Raw genomic sequence first — 19,056 nt, 5'->3', positions numbered from 1 at the left:
CTATCGTGATGTAGTTATTACTGATTAATAAAAGCTTAGGAATGAACAATTTTATCTTTACGCTAATTTATTTCTTTTTGTTTTGTTTTAATTTTGTTTTTTTTTTGTTAGCTTAAAAATGTTCTTGCAGTAAGTATATTTGCGATTTTACTCTAATGAGAATTACAAATGTCCAGAAAAAAAAGAAGAGTTATTTATTCTGTAATTTTTGCTGCAAACTTTAAAACACATAATTTTAAAAACATAAATAAGTTATTTTGATAGATAATCTATGCGATGTAAAATGAAATCTGGGCGAAATCATTTCCACTCGTTATGGTGAAGTGGGGTGAAGTTTGAATTTATGCCCAAAATTTGAACAATGTGAAGAGTTTTCTGGAATTCTCGATACATCTGTTGTGTTTCTTAAAAATGAATTTTAAAGCGTGTTTAGTTTGCCCGAAGTAGTCAAGGTCTCACTGTTTAATTTCAGGCTTGCCAATTTTGTACTCTTTATGGAAAAATTTCTTCAAGTGTTATATCTAAGTTTATATTTTTATGATCTAAGTTTATATTTATCTATGATTCTTCGTCTTGTAAATTAGATTTAATGTTACCTTCCACCAACTATATGTAAATAATTCAAAAATTCATAAACTTTAATTGTTTCTAGATTCTTCCAGAGAAGGTTTTTATGTTGTAGGGAAATTTACAGATAATCGCGAAAGATTTCGGTTTTAAATGTCTGCTCTACTATAAAATATTAAGCAGTAAAAGTTGGTAACCTTGTAATTTTATATTTTTTACTGTTTTTCGTTTTAAATCTCATCTGCGCATAATTATGAATTTAATAATTTATTTTATTTTAAAATATTCCTTTTGTTTATTTAATCAAGCAGATTTACCGATTATTTGTTATTTCTTTTATTTAGATAACTATAAATACCTAAGTACAGTGGTTGGGGAAAAATAAGGAAACACTTCTATACAAACTTGATATAAACAATCACCATTCTTTTTGTAGCAAATGTTTTGAAAGGTTTTTGCATGGAAAAACTGTTGTCTAAATTTGAATGATCATGCTCAAAGCTTTTAGAGATGATGCCATATTTGGCCAGACAAATTTGATCGACCAAATTCAGGAGAGAGTTTAATAATTTCTTGCTAGCTTAAATACCAGCAATTTTTAAATCATTGTTCCGGATTTCAATACTTGTATAACAATACTTTTTTAATTATAGCGGTATGGAAGAAGGAAAGAAGCTTTTAACGTCTTTCTCCCATTTTGGTCGAAGCGAATTTTAAAGGAATAAAAAATGAAGTCTTACATAAAAGCTTCAAGCATGATTTTACAAATTGTGCCAACAGTTAAGAAGTGTTTCCGTAATTCTGACCAACCTCTGTATGTGTAGATATGTACCGTGAAAGACCGAAATCAAGAGAATGTCGACTTTCACCGGTAAATGTCAACAATCACAAAGTCGCTTTGGTGAATGTCCGAAATATTTGTCATATTTAAATATTCGATGATATTTCAATATTTATTCAATATTTGAACATCTGCTGAGCATAGATTAGGAGAAACATCAGTGTTTAGAGTACTGGGCAAATTTATACAGAGTAGTGGCACTGAACCTTAAAAAAAAACATCAGTGTACTGTATACAGGGCAAATGTGTACCCGGCAGTGGCATTGAATCTTAAAAGAAACACCAGTTTATGATAAATCTGGCAGGGACACTTAATTAGACCTAGTATCATACCTGCCAACTCTGCCGGATTTTCCGGAAGATTTTATTTTCATATTTAAAGTGGTAGCAATACTCAGGTTATTCCAATTAACTTTTTGAATTATAATGATAATAATAAATGAGTTTAACCACCACTACATATAAATAATTACAATAAATATATGAAAGCATAATAATTCTTGAGCAAGCGCATTTCAACGGGATCAAAATATAAATATATTTTTGAGTCAGATTGTTTTTCGTTTACAGTTTTACAACCACTCTGAAAATCCATTTTCGGAAAGAGTGAAAGTTGGCAGGTATGTAGTATATATTTCGGACATTTGCGAAAGTGCCTATGTGATTGTCTCCATTCACCGGGCGTCAACAACTACCTATTTCAGTAATTCACAGTAATATATATAACCCGATAATATTCTTATCAGGAATGTTTTCAAGATCTATTGATATTTAGCTTTTACTATGATACATTTTTATGCGCATTAGTAAATAAAAACTCATTTTAATGTTCGCTATTATTTGTAAATGTCTAGAGACGTTAGCAAAGTTTGATCAAATTCCTTTGCTGTTTATTTTATTACTGTTATTTTAATTAAAAAAAATAATAATAAATGTGGCTTATTATGGCGTTACAGTGAGGCATTCAATTCAAATTTATTTTAAACTTTGGAATTTATATTGTTACTGCTTTTGTATAAATTAATAATAATTTCTTTTCCAGATGGTTATTTAGAGAAGTGCAGTCCATTATTTAAAAAAATGCAAGAAACGAAATCTTAACCTACAATGATTAATGAGTATTTAGTTTATATTTTTGCAAGTTGTACTATAAAAACCATTGAAAATAATTTTACTCAAAGTGCAGCTTGCTTCAAAATAACATTTATTAAAAAACCCTTTTTACTTGCAAGTGTGTTTTTTTTTAACCATAAGCTTAATTTAGAATAATTTAATTTTGCGTACTATGTTTAAATAACTTTTACTTTTGTATCTTCATATCATCAATAAAAATTCTTGAAGTCAGGATTTAGTTTATTTACTAATAAATTAACTTTTTTTTAATAAAAATTACTTTTCTATTTTATGTTCGGAATTTCAGTTATTGCCTTTTTTTTTAAACTTAGAATATTTAAGTAACATTATATTTCGAATTTAATTAAGAAATACCAGGAAAATAGCAATTCAGTTAAGCACTGATGTTGGAAATTAAGAAAATCTTCTGATTTGGTTAATTGGGTACTTGCACTTCAAAAAGACCAAGCTCTCGAATACCCACCCATGTGACCTAAGACAGTCATAAGCAAAATGACGTGTTAAAGTTGAGCTAAGTTTCTACACATAAGTTAAAATGTTAACTAATGTGGAATACACCACCGCATCGCACCTTGAATTTTTTGAAATATAATTCTTTCTCGTCTACCTTTTTCCCTTAACTTAGATTTATTATTTGTTAATGCATTTTATCGAAACCTTTCTTTCTTTCTTTATTTCGCAAAAACTGGGCACCTGGACCGCGCAGCGGCCCCTATCCCATATTTATACATTGATTTAAAGACATTTTGATTTTAGCAACAGTATGGTAGCTATTTCTAAAAGTCAAGCGTTTTGCTTGATAAATTAAAACATTTTGTACTACAATCAATTTAAAGATGGTTATTATATACAGGCATGATTTGAAAATATACATAGGTACTTATTTACAGACATAATTGGAGATAGATACATTAATCATTATTTGCAACCTTGATCAATGAAAAAGAAACATTGTATTCAAACATAATTAGTGAAATGTGCAATAGCTTGATTTGAAAATGCAGTGTAACTTTTTTACGCTAGCTTTTTAAAAAAAGTCAAGCTCTTTGCTTGATAAATTAAAAACATTTTGTATTACAAAGAAATATGATAATTATATACAGGCATGATTTGAAAAATATACGTTGGTATTTATTTACAAACATTATTGGAGATAGATACGTTAATCATTATTTGCAAAAGAAACATGAATTCAACCAAATTTGAGAAATGTGTAATAGTAATTAAATCCAGCTTGATATGAATATTATGCATAGAAATATGAAAGGTGAAATGGAAATTAGGCAATTGAAAATTATTGAACGAGATGATACATAGATAAAAACATAAGTCGAGCTGTATAAATCTTTGGTTTTGCCAAACTTTAGTGGCACCATCTGATGCATGCAACTCAAAATTGAATAAACTGAAAGCATTCTATATTTGTTAAATAAGCAGTGTGGAAATACGAAATTAGAGTTCTGTGATTAAAAAAAGAGTTCTAACTAAGGCAAGAGATATCACCAGGAGTGGTCTCCCTCATGATCGATTGTAATAGCTGGAACACTTCTTTGTTTTTTAAAAGATCATGAAGTTCTTTGATGATCGTTACCAATCTGTGAGCTTGTCCTGTAGTTGTGAATGGAATGGCACGAGGGCCCCTCCGGGGGGGACGGGCTTTACACCCCGTGTAGTTGGCAGTGTGGGTTTCCCCGCAATTGCAGCACATAGGTGGAGTGTTGATGTCCTTGTGGCACTCGTAAGATCGATGTTCTGCGGCACATTTAACACATCTTGGAGGTGAATTACATATTTTTTGAGTGTGGCCAAAATTTTGGCAGTTAAAGCACTGAATCGGGCCTCTCCCGCCGCGGAACCTTTCAATTTTGACCGGGACATCACATATGCTGGTGACGGAGAAGATTTGTTGGTTATTTTCTGTTTCTATAAGAATTGTGAGAAAAAGTGGGAGGAGCCGATAGGCCTCACCCACTTTTCTCTTAAACTGTATTACTTTTTGGATTGAGATGCCTGCTTTCCCCAATTCATGAGAGATATCTTCTGTGTTTAGTTCAGCTGGGAGTCCACGAATTAAGACTTTAATATGCTTGGTTGTTAGCACTTTTACTGGAGTTGTGGGTGGAGCTCAGCTTCATTTGAATCCTCCATGGGTGGAGCTAAGCAAGAATCTGGTAGTGGTGAGAAAGTGGCGGTATCAGTCGGTGAAGAATGGCAGCTTGTTGTAGTCATGATTAGATTATCTTCCGTTTTTTTGACGTTGGTTTGCGTTTTCTTCTTCTTTTTTCGTTTTTTCGGAGGGGGTTCTGTGTTATTTTTGGTTGAGCTTTCTGAATCAATGGTTGACGCTTTCCCCGTCTGTTCCAAAAGTTGGCCGCCTTCATAAATTTTCATGTCAGTGACATCAACTGTTGCAATCGGCATTTCAGGCCTAATTGGCACAGGCATGAGAGACTGCTCCAACTTATTTAATTTCTCAAGTAGTTCTTTATTTTTCATTTCATCTTCTTTAATTCTCCTTTCCATGTCTGCAAACTCTTTAACCATTTTGGTTTCAAAATCCATGCATTCCTCATCCGTCGTTGAGTCACGTGCATGTCTTTCAGTCAGCCGCTTACCGCCACGTCCATGATGATGATAAGTAGCCATTGTAGCGTAGTTGAATTATCAGCTTAATCGGTATGGTTGCGTAAATTGATGACTACAATTTGCAGGCAGAAACCTTTACATAATTTGCAACTACTCAAACTCTCAAATCAATTCAGAATTAGTAAAATCAGACATAATTGCAAGAGAATGAAATAGGTACGACTCACTCGAAGGAAAAATGGTCAAATGCAGTCAGCAAAATCAAGACATCCACTTCCTCTCGGGCAACGTCACCGTTCCGTCACTCATCCACGACAAACATCCGGCTCAAGTTGACCTAAGACTTGGAGTGATTTGACATCAAGACCATATATATATCATTCCATCATCACATGTCCAATCTCCATTTTATCGAAACCTTGCTATAATTTTTGTTTTTGTACCTTGCAACTTTAAGTGCATAATTAGTTGTTTATGTTCGGCATGCCTTTGAGCCTGTTTTTGTGTTAAGAAATATGAGAAATATGTTGTGAAAGAATTGAAATCTTTGTGAAAAAATATTTGTGATAAAACATAGATTATATCACGTAAGAGAATTGATGCTTGGCTTTCTTGAAATAGAATGGAAAGAAGAGTTTCTAACGTAAGCAAATGCCTCGCATCAACAACTAATCAGGATCGAGATACCCACACTACGTCACCTTTAAGTATCCCATTATCTACACAACAACTACAGTGAAATTTTGTAAGAACAGCCATACCTGCCAACTTTTAATCCTTTCCATTATAATTTTTCCCAGTGGTATTAAAATGGAATTAAAACTTCAATTTTAAGCAAACAAATACCTTGTATTTGAGAAAACTTAAGTTGACAACCATGATAGTAACGCATATTTATATATGTGCTTAATTTTTGTAAGAATAGTGGTGATCAAAATCATTTAAAAATTAAATTTATAAAAGAAAAAATAGTATATATTTACTACCACTTTGAATATGAAAATAAAATCTTCCGGAAAATCCGGAAAAGTTGGCAAGTATACAGATACACACATTGTTATAGCATAAATGAAATAATCTTTCAACAACAATGATAACAATGTAACAGTCATCAGAATCAGAAAAAATAAAACAGTAGTAACATAATTTCATAAAATACATACGTTGATAGGTGGTTAGGCTTCCTCTTACAAGTATATTGGTATGGAAATAAGACAGATGTGACAGCACAAATGTAGCGTTGCTGCCACAAATGTGACATCAACGCTGTTTTCTGGTCGATGCTGTTTCTGGACCTTTGCGGTTTTTCAGACGGAATCGCGAGTTTCAGTTTACCTCTGCACATTGTTCAGAAACGTTCCGTATGGTAGACATCCATGACGCCAACATAGTTTGGTTGAGATACGTTTTGAATAATAATTAATTAATTTTTGTTGAAGAAATATTTTTTTTATCATTTTTCCAGAGAACAAAAATCGTAGTTCTAATGAATGGTAGTTATTATGTGACAAACATACACGATGTTTTCTATCCTAATTTTTTGCTTTATAAATGGGTTTAATAAATGAGTCACGTTTGTTTTGTTCGTGAACCATTATTTTCTGGTTTCTGGCATTATTCTTAATTTATGGACATGAGTGCATATGAAAGCGAAAGTCTATCAGTATGGATACTTGCTACTGACTCGAGTTCGGTGGTGTCGATTTGGATCGTTTTTCCCCCCCTAAAGATTGCAAATTTTCATGAGGTGGTTTGTAAACAGTCACCACTATTCAGTGCCATGTAGTTTGATATTGAAAAAAAAAATAAAGTTTCATTGCTGAAACCCATTGTCACAGATTAAACTTTATACATCTTTAAAATAGATCCCGATACTTGATCCAATACTCTCAGTACTTTATCCAGAATTTTCCTTGACTTCTGGATTGGGTTCAAAATTACAATGCTACGGAGTTGAACATTAGTAGTCGTAAACCCATAATTGGATGGGCTGTTGAACTACGGTTATAAAATAAAATTAAATAGCTTCACAGTTCTACACGGTGTTTTTATCTTAATACAAATCCGTAATATATTTTGGTTCATGCGTTTTCAGCATGCAATATTGAAAAAAAAACTTGTTTTTTTTATTGTTTCAATATCGCACTGTCACTAAAACAGCATCGAATTTTAAACGAAATGTTTTAGTTAGGGTCTAGAAAATCTTGGTAATTTAATGTTGTTGTTGTTGTCGTTTGACAAGTGCAGAAAAGTACAACTTAAATGGGACCAAAGGCATGGAGTACAGCCCTGGCCACATCTCTGACTTTTTCGGAATAAAGGGTGTCATGGCAGCAGTTGAGGTCGATGTAGAAGAGGGTCGAGGCAACAGAGACACAGCTGAAGAGATGACCCGGATCCAGCTGAGCACCTGGGCAGTGCCTGCTAATTTAATAAATCTAGCTAATAAAATTTTGCAAATACTGTAAAACCTTCTTGAACGACGACCTCTATACAACAACTGTAACTTTCGAAGAATGGCCTTATACTTACGGAACTGAATTTCTTTGAATTATGATTGAAACAGGAATTTCCGAAGAACGCGTATGGAAAAAAAAAATCATTCATAGGATATATAATGAAGTAGAGATTTCCGAAGAACAAACATGTTTATGAAACAGAATGTCTTACATAGGATTCACATCAAAACATAGATTTTCGAAGAATGGCCATACGTTTATGGAACAGAATGTCTTGAATGGAATTTGCATTGAAACGGTGTTTTCCAAAGAACGGCCGCATGCTTGTGGTACTAAACGTCTAACATAGGATTTACAATAAAACTACCACTTTGGAAAATTTTTTGCGAACAATTTTGTAATATCTTATGGTTTTGAGCACAACTTTTAATGATTCACTAGCATTGTTGAAAAGATACCACTTTCGATTTCATATTCTCATTAATATAAAATAAAAATTTTCACATCTGCTTAGGTCCTTATACAACTGTTTTCTTGTTATGAATGTTGTAGCAACTCTTTATGGTTGCTATGACTAAATATAAATATTCTTACACTATTCCCGGTTACGTTTTTTCTGTGGCAAATTAGAAACAAGTAATATGTGACTCAGTTTAACAGATGAGTCAAATCATAGAAACTTAACATTATTTTAGGAAAATTTGTCATAGTCTCTCATTTCAGTCTCAATTATGTCTTTCTTTCCGCTGGAAGATTCACATCAAACCAATGCACTGTCATAGGATAAAAAAAATTTTTATTTATTAGTACCACTATAATTTAAAAAATAATTTTATGTGAAAAATTTATCTTGCGCAATTAATCATTACTTACTACTTTTACGCATTTAGCATAAAATTTTATTTTCATATTTAAAGTGGTAGTAAATAAATACTATTTTTTTTTCTTTTATAAACTTAATTTTTAAATGATTTTGATCACCACTATTCTTAAAAAAATTAAACACATGTCTTAATATGCGTTACTGTCAAGGCTGTCAGCTTAATTTTTTTAAAAAATACAACATATTTTTTTGCTTAAAATTGAAATTTTAATACCACTGGGGAAAATGATAATGGAAGGGATTAAAAGTTAGCAGGTATGTTAATTTCAGTTATAAAATATAACGATTCAATTGAATTGACACATGCAAGGCCCTAAAGGACTTAAATCTAAAAATCTTCTATCATGATCTTCCGAATTATGCCAACAATTTCTCAAGTTAAATCTTCATAAACATTCCCTGATAAAAGACTACGGATTTTGCAAAATATTTTATCGAGTGATAGCCATTAAATCCAAAAACTTTTAGAAATTTAGCAAATATCTTAAAGGTCTCACCTTGAGCGTAGAGGAACACAGTAGAGTTGTATATGAACTTTAAAATCATTTATATGTAGTGGTGTGGAAAATAACCTTAAATGAGTGAAAAATAATACATTAAAATATATAAATAGCTACCACTAGTATAAAGTTTTACAAAAAGCATTGAAAGTTGGCAGCTCTGTATAAAGTTCGAATAGAAATGATTCCATATGTTTCATACCGCTACTGTTTTGGATGTTCATTTATTTGTCATCAGAGATGCCAACTTGCTCCGATAGCGTATATATATTTTCGAGTGGTAGTTTTTAATTGTATGATCCATTATTTATTAAATTTTATTTTTTTGGTTTTAATCCACCAGTATTTCTATATAATTCAAAAGCTTATATAATTCGATACTTGCATGTCGTTGTCATGTTAATCCTTCTATAGAAAAGACTTTAGCTAAATATCTGCACATTTTAGTGTGTAGTTATTTACCTTTCTAAAAATTTTTTTTTTAACGTGTCCGGTGCAGGTGGCATCTCTGCGTCATATATCTTTAACGACACGGGGGTGGTATTCTGAGCTCGAGTCGACCATCGATTTGAGTTTTTGGAAGCCGCGCCAGGGGGCGTTTTACCTGATATTCTAATTTCCCCGCCCATTGCTCGATTTTTGGTATTCCAAGCAAGTTTTAGTGGATGTTGAGCGCTCTTTTCGGTCGACGCGAAAATCACTGGTATTTTCAGTAGAGTAATGGCGAGCGCATGGTTAGTAAATATTTTACATGGCTAAGTCCTCGGAGGAGACCGATGTATAGAAACAGAAAATATGCTTTTAGTCTTCATGATGATGTATTTTATGATTTTTTTCCATTAACGGAAAATCTTGTTCAGTATTTATGCGTGGAACTAACAGAGGACTTGGAAAAAGAAGCAAGGCGACGAAACGTGATTTCAGTAGAAACATAAGTTAAACTTAATTTATTTTCAATATCATGAGCATATTTCGCTTTTTAAAAAAAAAAAAAAAAAATGAATTTAACTTTTCTTAAGCACTTTTGTCAAATTTTAGATTCAAATCAAATATACAGTGGTTCTAATATTGCATAAAAACTGAAAATGGGATATAAACAAATACTTAAGTGAATAATAAAGTATTTTAAAACTATACTATAATTCACTATACTTAAAATCTTTTTTAACATAAAACTAATATTGCTGAATATGGTAATTGCAATATGAAGTACATAAATTGCTTGACAAATTAATAACTAAATATTTCGAATCTCTCAAAGTGAATTTTTTCTTATAGCTAAAATTTTATAAATTTGTTTTGTTAAAGAGTGTCCAAAGTTTTGTAACAAGGAGGTCCATATAATGAACTGTTATGTTTATCTTTTCATCATTTGATTGGTATTTATCAAATTTCACTCGTATAAGAATAATGAGGCATAAAACAAAAAGGTTAATTGAAAATAGAATTTAAATTGCAAATTATACTTTCTTTTATTATCAACACAAATGAAGTGATATAAATTTTACCTTCTTAAATAAAAAAAAGCCTGCACTCACCTCTATTAAATCATAATTAAGAAAATTCGCAATTTTCAAAAGGCAAAGTGAAAACCATCTGTTTAGCAATATAAAGTGGTTAGAAGTTAGTAGCAAGAATGCTGTTTACATTTGAAAATTCTGATATTTTAATTTTTTTCCTGAATCTTTTTTCTGTTATCCACATAATATTAAATGCAATTAAAAGTTTATTTCTTTAAAAAAATAAAATAAAAAATAGCATACATGTGATATGCCAATACGATGTACTCCTGTGATACGATGTACTCCTGTGATCTTGGATTTTAAGTAAAATGTTTTATTTACTTTCTATTTCATAATTTTTATTCGACGGCGAAATACTATTTAAAGCAGGTGCAAAATAAAAATATAGCTTTATTGGATTAGGTGAAATAGTGTTAGATAATTTTTTAGAACATCCATGTAATTTACATCAAAACTTCAATCTTCAAGCAGTAAAGTTGTGCAATTCGTAGTTTTGAGTAAGCAATTAAAAAACTTCACGTTTTTTCAGATTTTCAAATTTATTTTTATTACAGTTTTAATTAGTAAAAATCGATTTGGAAGGTGGTAAAAAATTCAATGTAAACTGTACAGAAACAAAGGTATTGAAGTCGCACAGTTAAAATGGGATGTTCAGAGAACTATTCTGCTGATTTTGTTCAAATTTATGTTTAGCCATTTAAAATTACATTCTTTGAAATGATGCAAAAATCCATATTTTCCAAATTGTGACTCAGCGCATAGATTTTTAGGATCAGAAATTCGATATATTTTACAAAACCGCACAGGACTACAAACTAAATTTTGGTGAATTTTGGTTTATATTGTTAACTTTTTAACACTAGGTTTACGGGACACGTCATTTTGACGGATTTCGACTTTTGTATGGAAAATTATAAAACCCGTTTGAATTTTTATTTCATCTCTTGTAATGACTTTTAACCATTGATCAAAGTAAATATATATTAAGTGCTATTTACCTCAAAAGCGTTGAAATATTGAAATTCTCTACGTGGTATCCCTATTTCTACGGATATGCGTCAATTTGACGCGATCATAATTTAGACAAAAGTTTACGTAAACAAGCAATTATCACATCAATAATAAATAGGAATGTACCGACAATACTTCGATTCGTTACCTCAAATAAAGCAAGTGATAAACAACTGTTGCCGATAAGCAATAATAGAAAGAACAAACGCAGAAATGTCAATTGATGTCAGATTTTGAAGGTTTCAGTTGCTTAGTTCGAGTATTGAAACATAAAATACTAGAATATTTCATTAATATATATCTCATATCTTCATTTTTTTTCTTATAGTATACATATACATTGGTTTCTAAGTGCAGAGATGCCAACTGCTCCGGACACGCGAAAATAATTAAAAAAATTTTAAGTAACAACAAAGTAAATTATGAAATATGAAGTGGTGAATTATATACGCCTACGAATTTTTTAGAAATAGTGGTGGATAAAAATCTACTAAATTGAATTTATTAAATTAAGAATCACAATTCTTTCATACGTCAAATTGACGTGTGTCCCTAGAGATAGGTATATAAGAAACGTCCGTAAATCTAGTGTTAAGAAACATCGCGCTTCCTGAATGTCGATCATTCTTTTCGGCTTTGTCCTACACAAAATTGAAAGCCAAATCAAATTCGCTGACACTAAAGCGTCGCCTTCGACGTCAAACTCAAAATATGCTTACTGCAATGTTTGAAAATGTGAAAAATTTGTTTTTGTGATTCTCTTCTTCCATTTTATGCACACACAAAAAATTGATTATACCGTTGTTGTGTCACAACAACCAGAAATAAGACGTGAGTTGTACCAAACAATTTATTTAAGCATTCACACGAAAAATGACAAAATATTACCCAAAGAAATATCTCTTCTCAGAAAAAAACTCTCTTTCTCAACTACACAAAAAAGACCATCACTTCTCGTGTGTGTCTCTCAAACAACATCATTTTAGCATTACCTCTCGAGGAATTGATGCTTTTAGCTCAGTTGTCACACACTGTTACGTTACACCGTTATTTTACGCAAGTCTTACAATGTTCTTTAATTGTTCTGAAAAAATGTATGAAACATTACTTTTATACTATCAATTATTATGACAGTATAACTTAGGGTTATATTTTCCAGCGACAGTGGAAGTTGCCGTCTGTTTTACTGATAACAAATCATTCTTTACAATTTAAATATTTGCGTATAATAGTGTTAAAAATATTGAATCAATTCTATTATATTTAGAATGTAACTATTTTACTGCCTTTTTAAATGTGACAAAATACATTTGCTTGAAAAATACTTTACTGTTACTTTGCATTATATATCTCAACGACCATGCAAGTTTGCTGCTATGTTAATGAGGTCAGCTGCAAGTTTGCAGCTATGTTTATGAGGTCAACTACAAGTTTGCAGCTATGAAAGGTGCAGCTAAAGTCGTTTTCGTTGTATACGCTTTAAATGTGTATATATCATGGTGTTAAAGTATATTGAATCAAATTTATAAAATTAAGAATTAAACTATTTTCTACCTTTTTAAATTTAAAAATTTACTTTTACATGATTAATTATTATTAAATTACCACTTAGGGTTATCTTTCCCAGCGACCGTGCAAGTTGCCAGCTGTTTTACTCAGAACAAAATTTTCATTCTTTACAGTTTAAATATTTGCATGTAATAGTGTTAAAAATATTAAATTTATCATATTCAGAAATTAACTCATTTACTATAATATAAAACTAAGATCTTCCAAAAAAAAAAAATCTAAAGAATCGGCAGCTAAGTATATATCGCAGTTTGAAGTTCAAGTATGCTTTTCATCGCTAATTCGGAGATTATTTGAACAATTCTCTCTTCTATCGAATCTCAAAAGTCACGATTTTCAACATTTATGTATTTTGATCATTCGAGTAACGCCCTCTACGGGTATAATCGATACATCATCATGTCATCCGATAATCTTCCTGGTAAGATTATCGAATAATCAAAAATGATATCCAAAGTTATCTTCTCAAGATTTGCAACTTACACCTTTAACACTCTTAGTTAAAATCACGTATGATGGAACGATAAGAAATGAGAAAATTTTTCCTCTTTAACACGTTCACGCCGGGGTGACCCACCGGTGGCTCACGCTAGATTGTCTCATCTTGGCAGCGCACCGGAGTAAAAACTGGTAACAATAAATTTCATTTTTTAGTTTTTTTCAGGGAATAATAAAAATCCATAACTACCAATTGTTTTTAACGGATGCAATTTTTATATTGAATTGCTTCTTCGCCGTGATAAATTTCCTTAAAGTGAATTGTAATTGTTGAGAATAGATTAACTCCTCCCGAATATTATCTAATATTGAAATAGTTCTTCTACCAGTATTTTCTCTTTTCCCGTACAAGTATTTTCACTTTTCCCGGCGTGAACGTGTTAAAAGAGTATTTTTCTTCCTTGTCATTTAAAAGAAAACAATCCTGCCTAACAAGGAATAACCGTTTAATTCTGATCTCCATTTGTTGTTACTTTCTAAGTAAGTCGGTACATTTTTTTAAGGAAAATGTACTATATATTTTAATATTTTAACATAGAATTCGATACCGTTAAATATTAAAAATTAGAATAGCAAACAGTGAATACAGTTTATCTCCAGTTTCATTTTTGAATCAAAATATTACTAGATTTTTTTTTTAAAGGAAAATCACATTAATATTGAACTACAATTTCGCATTGTGATTTTTATGCAATCTTAACTTTTTTGCATGCAGTTAGCTAATTTACAATCCAGCGATCTTTAATGACTCACATTTATTTTTGAAGAATTCATTATTATTATTATTTTTCTCTAGTTCCTAGCGATTATAATACGATTTTTTTACTAAACAAAAACAAAATCAAGTTTTTTTTAATTTAAGAAAATTCAAAATTAGAGAGAGGGTCGTTAAAGGCCGCTGGATTGGAAAATCGCTCCCATTCCCATTTATCTTCAAAAATTCATGCTACAGTTACTTATGCAGAGTAAGGCCAATCATTATCCTTGCATACAGATATGATTCAATCTGTTGACCAATTTAATATGTTTCCGTCAACTGTTTGCATCGTTTCATCCAGTGTGTTTCATTATATATCTGCTGTGATGGTCTGAGAGGATTCAGACTCAAAAGTGACCTTTAATTCATCATTATTGACTATTGATTCTCAAATACCATATGGCTCATTTGTAGAGTCAAAGTTACCTGTACAGAAATCGGCAAAATATTTTGATACTGTTGGCTGCACAGTAACCCTCAAACCAATTACTTTAATAATGTTTAGCGTAGTTTACGATGCTGTAGCTTGACATAAAAATTCATACTTCAAGACACGGAGCATTTCTGACTATTCTATTTTAAAGAAATTTAATTAAAATACTTTTAGAACTTACGATGATTTTCTAAAGCAGGGAAGATGGGAAATTTTCTAACAAAAGCCAGAGCCAATAAAATATTGTTTACATTATTAACTACGTCTTCCAACTTCGACGACCTTTAAAAAGACTATATAAACTTTATTATGTTCATGTAATCTATTATAGCTATCATTATATTGTTTATAGACTACTGAAGACAGCGTATAAATAACACAACAGTATTTTAGAGAATGCATGAATGTTGTTTAATGTTTCTTTAGGTAATTTGAATACCTTTCTTAATAACACTTCGAATAAATTATTCGTCATTAAGAAGCGAAATGAACAGGGTGACCAGTAATTGGAAAAAAAATTAAAGAAACAAATTGCTTCTAATAATTATTATTCAGTAAAATATAATTGTGAATTAAGGAAGAAAAAAATCTATAAAAATTTTGAAACCGGCTATCATAATTCCGAACACAAAAATTTTCAATAAGTTAACGAAACAATAGTCACCACTTTGCTTCTACTTTTACATGCATATTATTAAATTTAGCATTCATATTCCTACTAAATTTTATTTCAGTTGGCACATTGCTTAACGGTAAGTACAGTTTCTTCCTCTGAGCAATCGTGATGTAGTTATTACTGATAAATAAGAGCTTAGGAATGAACAATTTTATATTTACGCTAATTTATTTCTTTTTGTTTTGCTTTAATTTCTTTCTTTCTTTTTGTTAGCTTAAAAAAGTTCTTGCAGTAAGTATATTTGCGATTTTACTCTAATCAGATTTACAAATGTCCAGAAAAAAAGAGTTATTTATTCTGCATTTTTTTCTTTGTAAACATTAAAACACATAATTTTAAAAACATAAGTTATTTTGATAGATAATCTTTGTGATGTAAGATAAAATCAGGAGGAAATCATTTCCACTCGTTATGGTGAAGTTTGAATTTATACCTAAAATTCCAACAATGTGAAGAGTTTTCTCGAATTCTCAATACATCTGTTATGTTTTTTTAAAAATGAATTTTAAAGCGTGTTTAGTTTGCCCGAAGTAGCCAAGGTCTCACTGTTTAATTTCAGGCTTGCCAATTTTGTACTCTTTATGGAAAAATTTCTTTAAGTGTTATATCTAAGTTTATATTTTTATGATCAAAGTTTATATTTATCTATGATTCTTTGTCCTGATTTAATGTTACCTTCCCGCAACTATATGTAAATAATTCAAAAATTCATATAAACTTTAATTGTATCTAGATTCTTCCAGAGAAGGTTTTAATGTTGTTGGGAAAGTTACAGATAATCGTGATGGATTTTGGTTTTAAATGTCTGCCGTACTATAAAATATTAAACAGTAAAAGCTGGTAACCTTGTAATTTTATATTTTTTACTGTTTTTCATTTTAAATCTCATCTGCGTATAATTATGCATTTAATAATTTATTTTATTTTGAAATATTCCTTTTGTTTATTTAATCAAGCAGATTTACCGATTATTTGTTACTTCTTTTATTTAGATAACTATAAATACCTAAGTCTTGACATTCTCTTGATACCTGTCTCTAAAAATACCTTGTAATTTTATATTTTTTACTGTTTTTCATTTTAAATCTCATCTGCGTAAAATTATGCATTTAATAATTTATTTTATTTTGAAATATTCCTTTTGTTTATTTAATCAAGCAGATTTACCGATTATTTGTTACTTCTTTTATTTAGATAACTATAAATACCTAAGTCCAGGGGTTGGGAAAAAATATGGAAACACTTCTATACAAACTTCATTAAAACTATCACCATTCTTTTTGCAGCAAATGTTTTGAAAGACTTTTGCATTTAAAAACTGCTGGCTTAATTTGAATGATCATGCTTAAAGCTTTTAGAGATGCTTATATTTAGCTTATTTGGCCAGACAAATTTCGTATCCACCGAATTCAGGAGAGAGGTTAATAATTTCTTGTTAGCTTAAATACCAGCAACTTTTAAATCATTGTTACGGTTTTCAATGCTTGTATAACAATACTTTTTTAATTATAGCGATATGGAAGAAGGAAAGAAGCTTTTAACGTCTTTCTCTCATTTTGGTCGAATCGAATTTTAAAGGAATTAAAAATGAAGTCTTGCATGAAAGCTTCAAGCCTGATTGTGCCAACAGTTAAGAAGTGTTTCCGTAATTCTGACCAACCTCTGTATGTGTAGATATGTACCGTGAAAGACCGAAATCAAGAGAATGTCGACTTTCACCGGTAAATGTCAACAATCACAAAGTCGCTTTGGTGAATATTCGAAATACTTGTTATTCTTCTATACTTGTAATATTTGTAATATTCTATACTTGTAATATTCGTTGATATTTCAATATTTATTCAATGTTTTGGCATCTGCTGAGGATAGATTAGGATAAACATCAGTGTTTAGAGTGCTGGGCAAATTTACACCGAGTAGTGGCACTGAACCTTAAAAAAAAAACATCAGTGTACTGTATACCGGGCAAATGTGTACCCGGCAGTGGCATTGAACCTTAAAAATACATCAGTTTAAGATAAACTGGGAAGTGGCACTTAATTAGACCTAGTATATATATTTCGGACATTTGCAAAAGTGCCTATGTGATTGTCACCATTCACCGGACGTCAACAACTGCCTATTTCAGTCATTCACAGTAGCGTATATAACCAATAATATTCTTATCAAGAATATTTTCAAGATCTATTGATATTTTGCTTTTACTATGATATATTTTTATGCGCATTAGCATATAAAAACTCATTTTAATATTCGTTATTATTAGTAAATGTCAAGAGAAGTTAGTAAAGTTTGTTCAACCTGCATGGTGATCAAGTTCCGTTGCTGTTTATTTTATTATTGTTATTTCAATTAATAAAAAATAAAAAATTTGGCTTATTATGGCATTACAGTGAGCCATTCAATTCAAATTTATTTTAAACTTTGGAATTTATACTGAAACTGCTTTTGTATAAATTAATTATAATTTCTTTTACAGATGGCTATTTAGAGAGGTGGAGTCCATTTTTTAAATAATGCAAGAATCGAAATCTTAACCTACAATGATAAATGAGTTTTTAGTTCATATTTTTGTAAGTTGTACTATAAAAACCATTGAAACAAATTGTACTCAAAGTGCAGCTTGCTTCAAAATAAAATTTATTAAAAAACCCTTTTTACTTGGAAGTGTGTTTTTTTTTAACCACAGCTTAATTTAGAACAATTTAATTTCGTATCATATGCTTAAATAATTTTTGCTTCTGTATCTTCGTATAATCAATAAAAATCCTTGAAATCAGGACTTAGTTTATTTACGAAGAAATTAACTTTTTTTAATAAAAATTAATTTTCAATTTTATGTTCGGAATTTCAGTTATTGCCTTTTTTTTAACTTGAAATATTTAAGTAACATTATGTTTCGAATTTAATTAAGAAATACCAGGAAAATAGCAATTCAGTTAAGCACTGGTGTTGGAAAGTAAGAAACTCTTCTGATTTGATCAATTGGGTACTTGCACTTCAAAAAGAACAAGCTCTCAAACACCCACCCATGTGACCAAAGACAGTCATAAGCAAAATGATGTGTTAAAGTTGAGCTAAGTTTCTACACATAAGTTACCAATGTGAAATACAACACACACATATGTATACACATATGTTAACCAATGTGAAATGCACCACCGTATCGCACCTCGAATTTGGAGAAATATAATTCTTTCTCGTCTGCGTTTTCTCCTTAACTTAGATTTATTATTTGTTAATGTATTTATTTCATCGAAACCGTGCCATAATTTTTGTTTTTGTACCTGGCAACTTTAAATGCATAATTAGTTTGTTTATGTTCGACATGCCTCCGAGCCTGTTTTTGTGTTAAGAAATATGTGGTGAAAGAATTGAAATATTTGTGAAAAATTATTTGAGAGAGAACATAGATTTTATCACTTAAGAGAATTGATGCTTGGCTTTCTTGAAATAGAATGGAAAGAACAGTTAATAACGTAAGCAAATGTCTCGCATCAACAACTAATCAGGATCGAGATACCCACACTACGTCCCTATTAAGTATCCCATTATCTACACAACAACTACAATGAAATTTTGTAAGAACAGCCATACCTGCCAACTTTTAATCCTTTCC

The 19,056-nt window shown here is 30.6% G+C and overlaps 2 long non-coding RNA genes across 2 annotated transcripts in view; both read left to right on the top strand.

The window, feature by feature from the left end:
* Nucleotides 1–18,093, top strand: part of LOC147808665 (uncharacterized) — a 31,318-nt gene extending 13,225 nt beyond the window's left edge. The window contains exons 4-5 of the long non-coding RNA XR_015433643.1: nucleotides 112–129; nucleotides 17,917–18,093. This is a non-coding gene — a long non-coding RNA (uncharacterized LOC147808665). The remainder of the gene's footprint in view (nucleotides 1–111; nucleotides 130–17,916) is intronic.
* LOC147808666 (uncharacterized) lies at nucleotides 14,424–16,836 on the top strand. The gene is made up of 2 exons (XR_015433644.1): nucleotides 14,424–15,513; nucleotides 15,651–16,836. It is a non-coding gene; the product is annotated as an uncharacterized LOC147808666 (long non-coding RNA).
* Nucleotides 18,094–19,056: the final 963 nt, after the last annotated feature.

Source organism: Parasteatoda tepidariorum, chromosome 5 (assembly GCF_982258835.1).
Source record: "Parasteatoda tepidariorum strain Cologne lab strain chromosome 5, Ptep-v5.0, whole genome shotgun sequence".
NCBI classification, from domain to species: Eukaryota; Metazoa; Arthropoda; class Arachnida; order Araneae; family Theridiidae; genus Parasteatoda; species Parasteatoda tepidariorum.
Note: the sequence above shows the minus strand (reverse complement) of the source record. Positions and strands in the feature narration are given on the sequence as shown.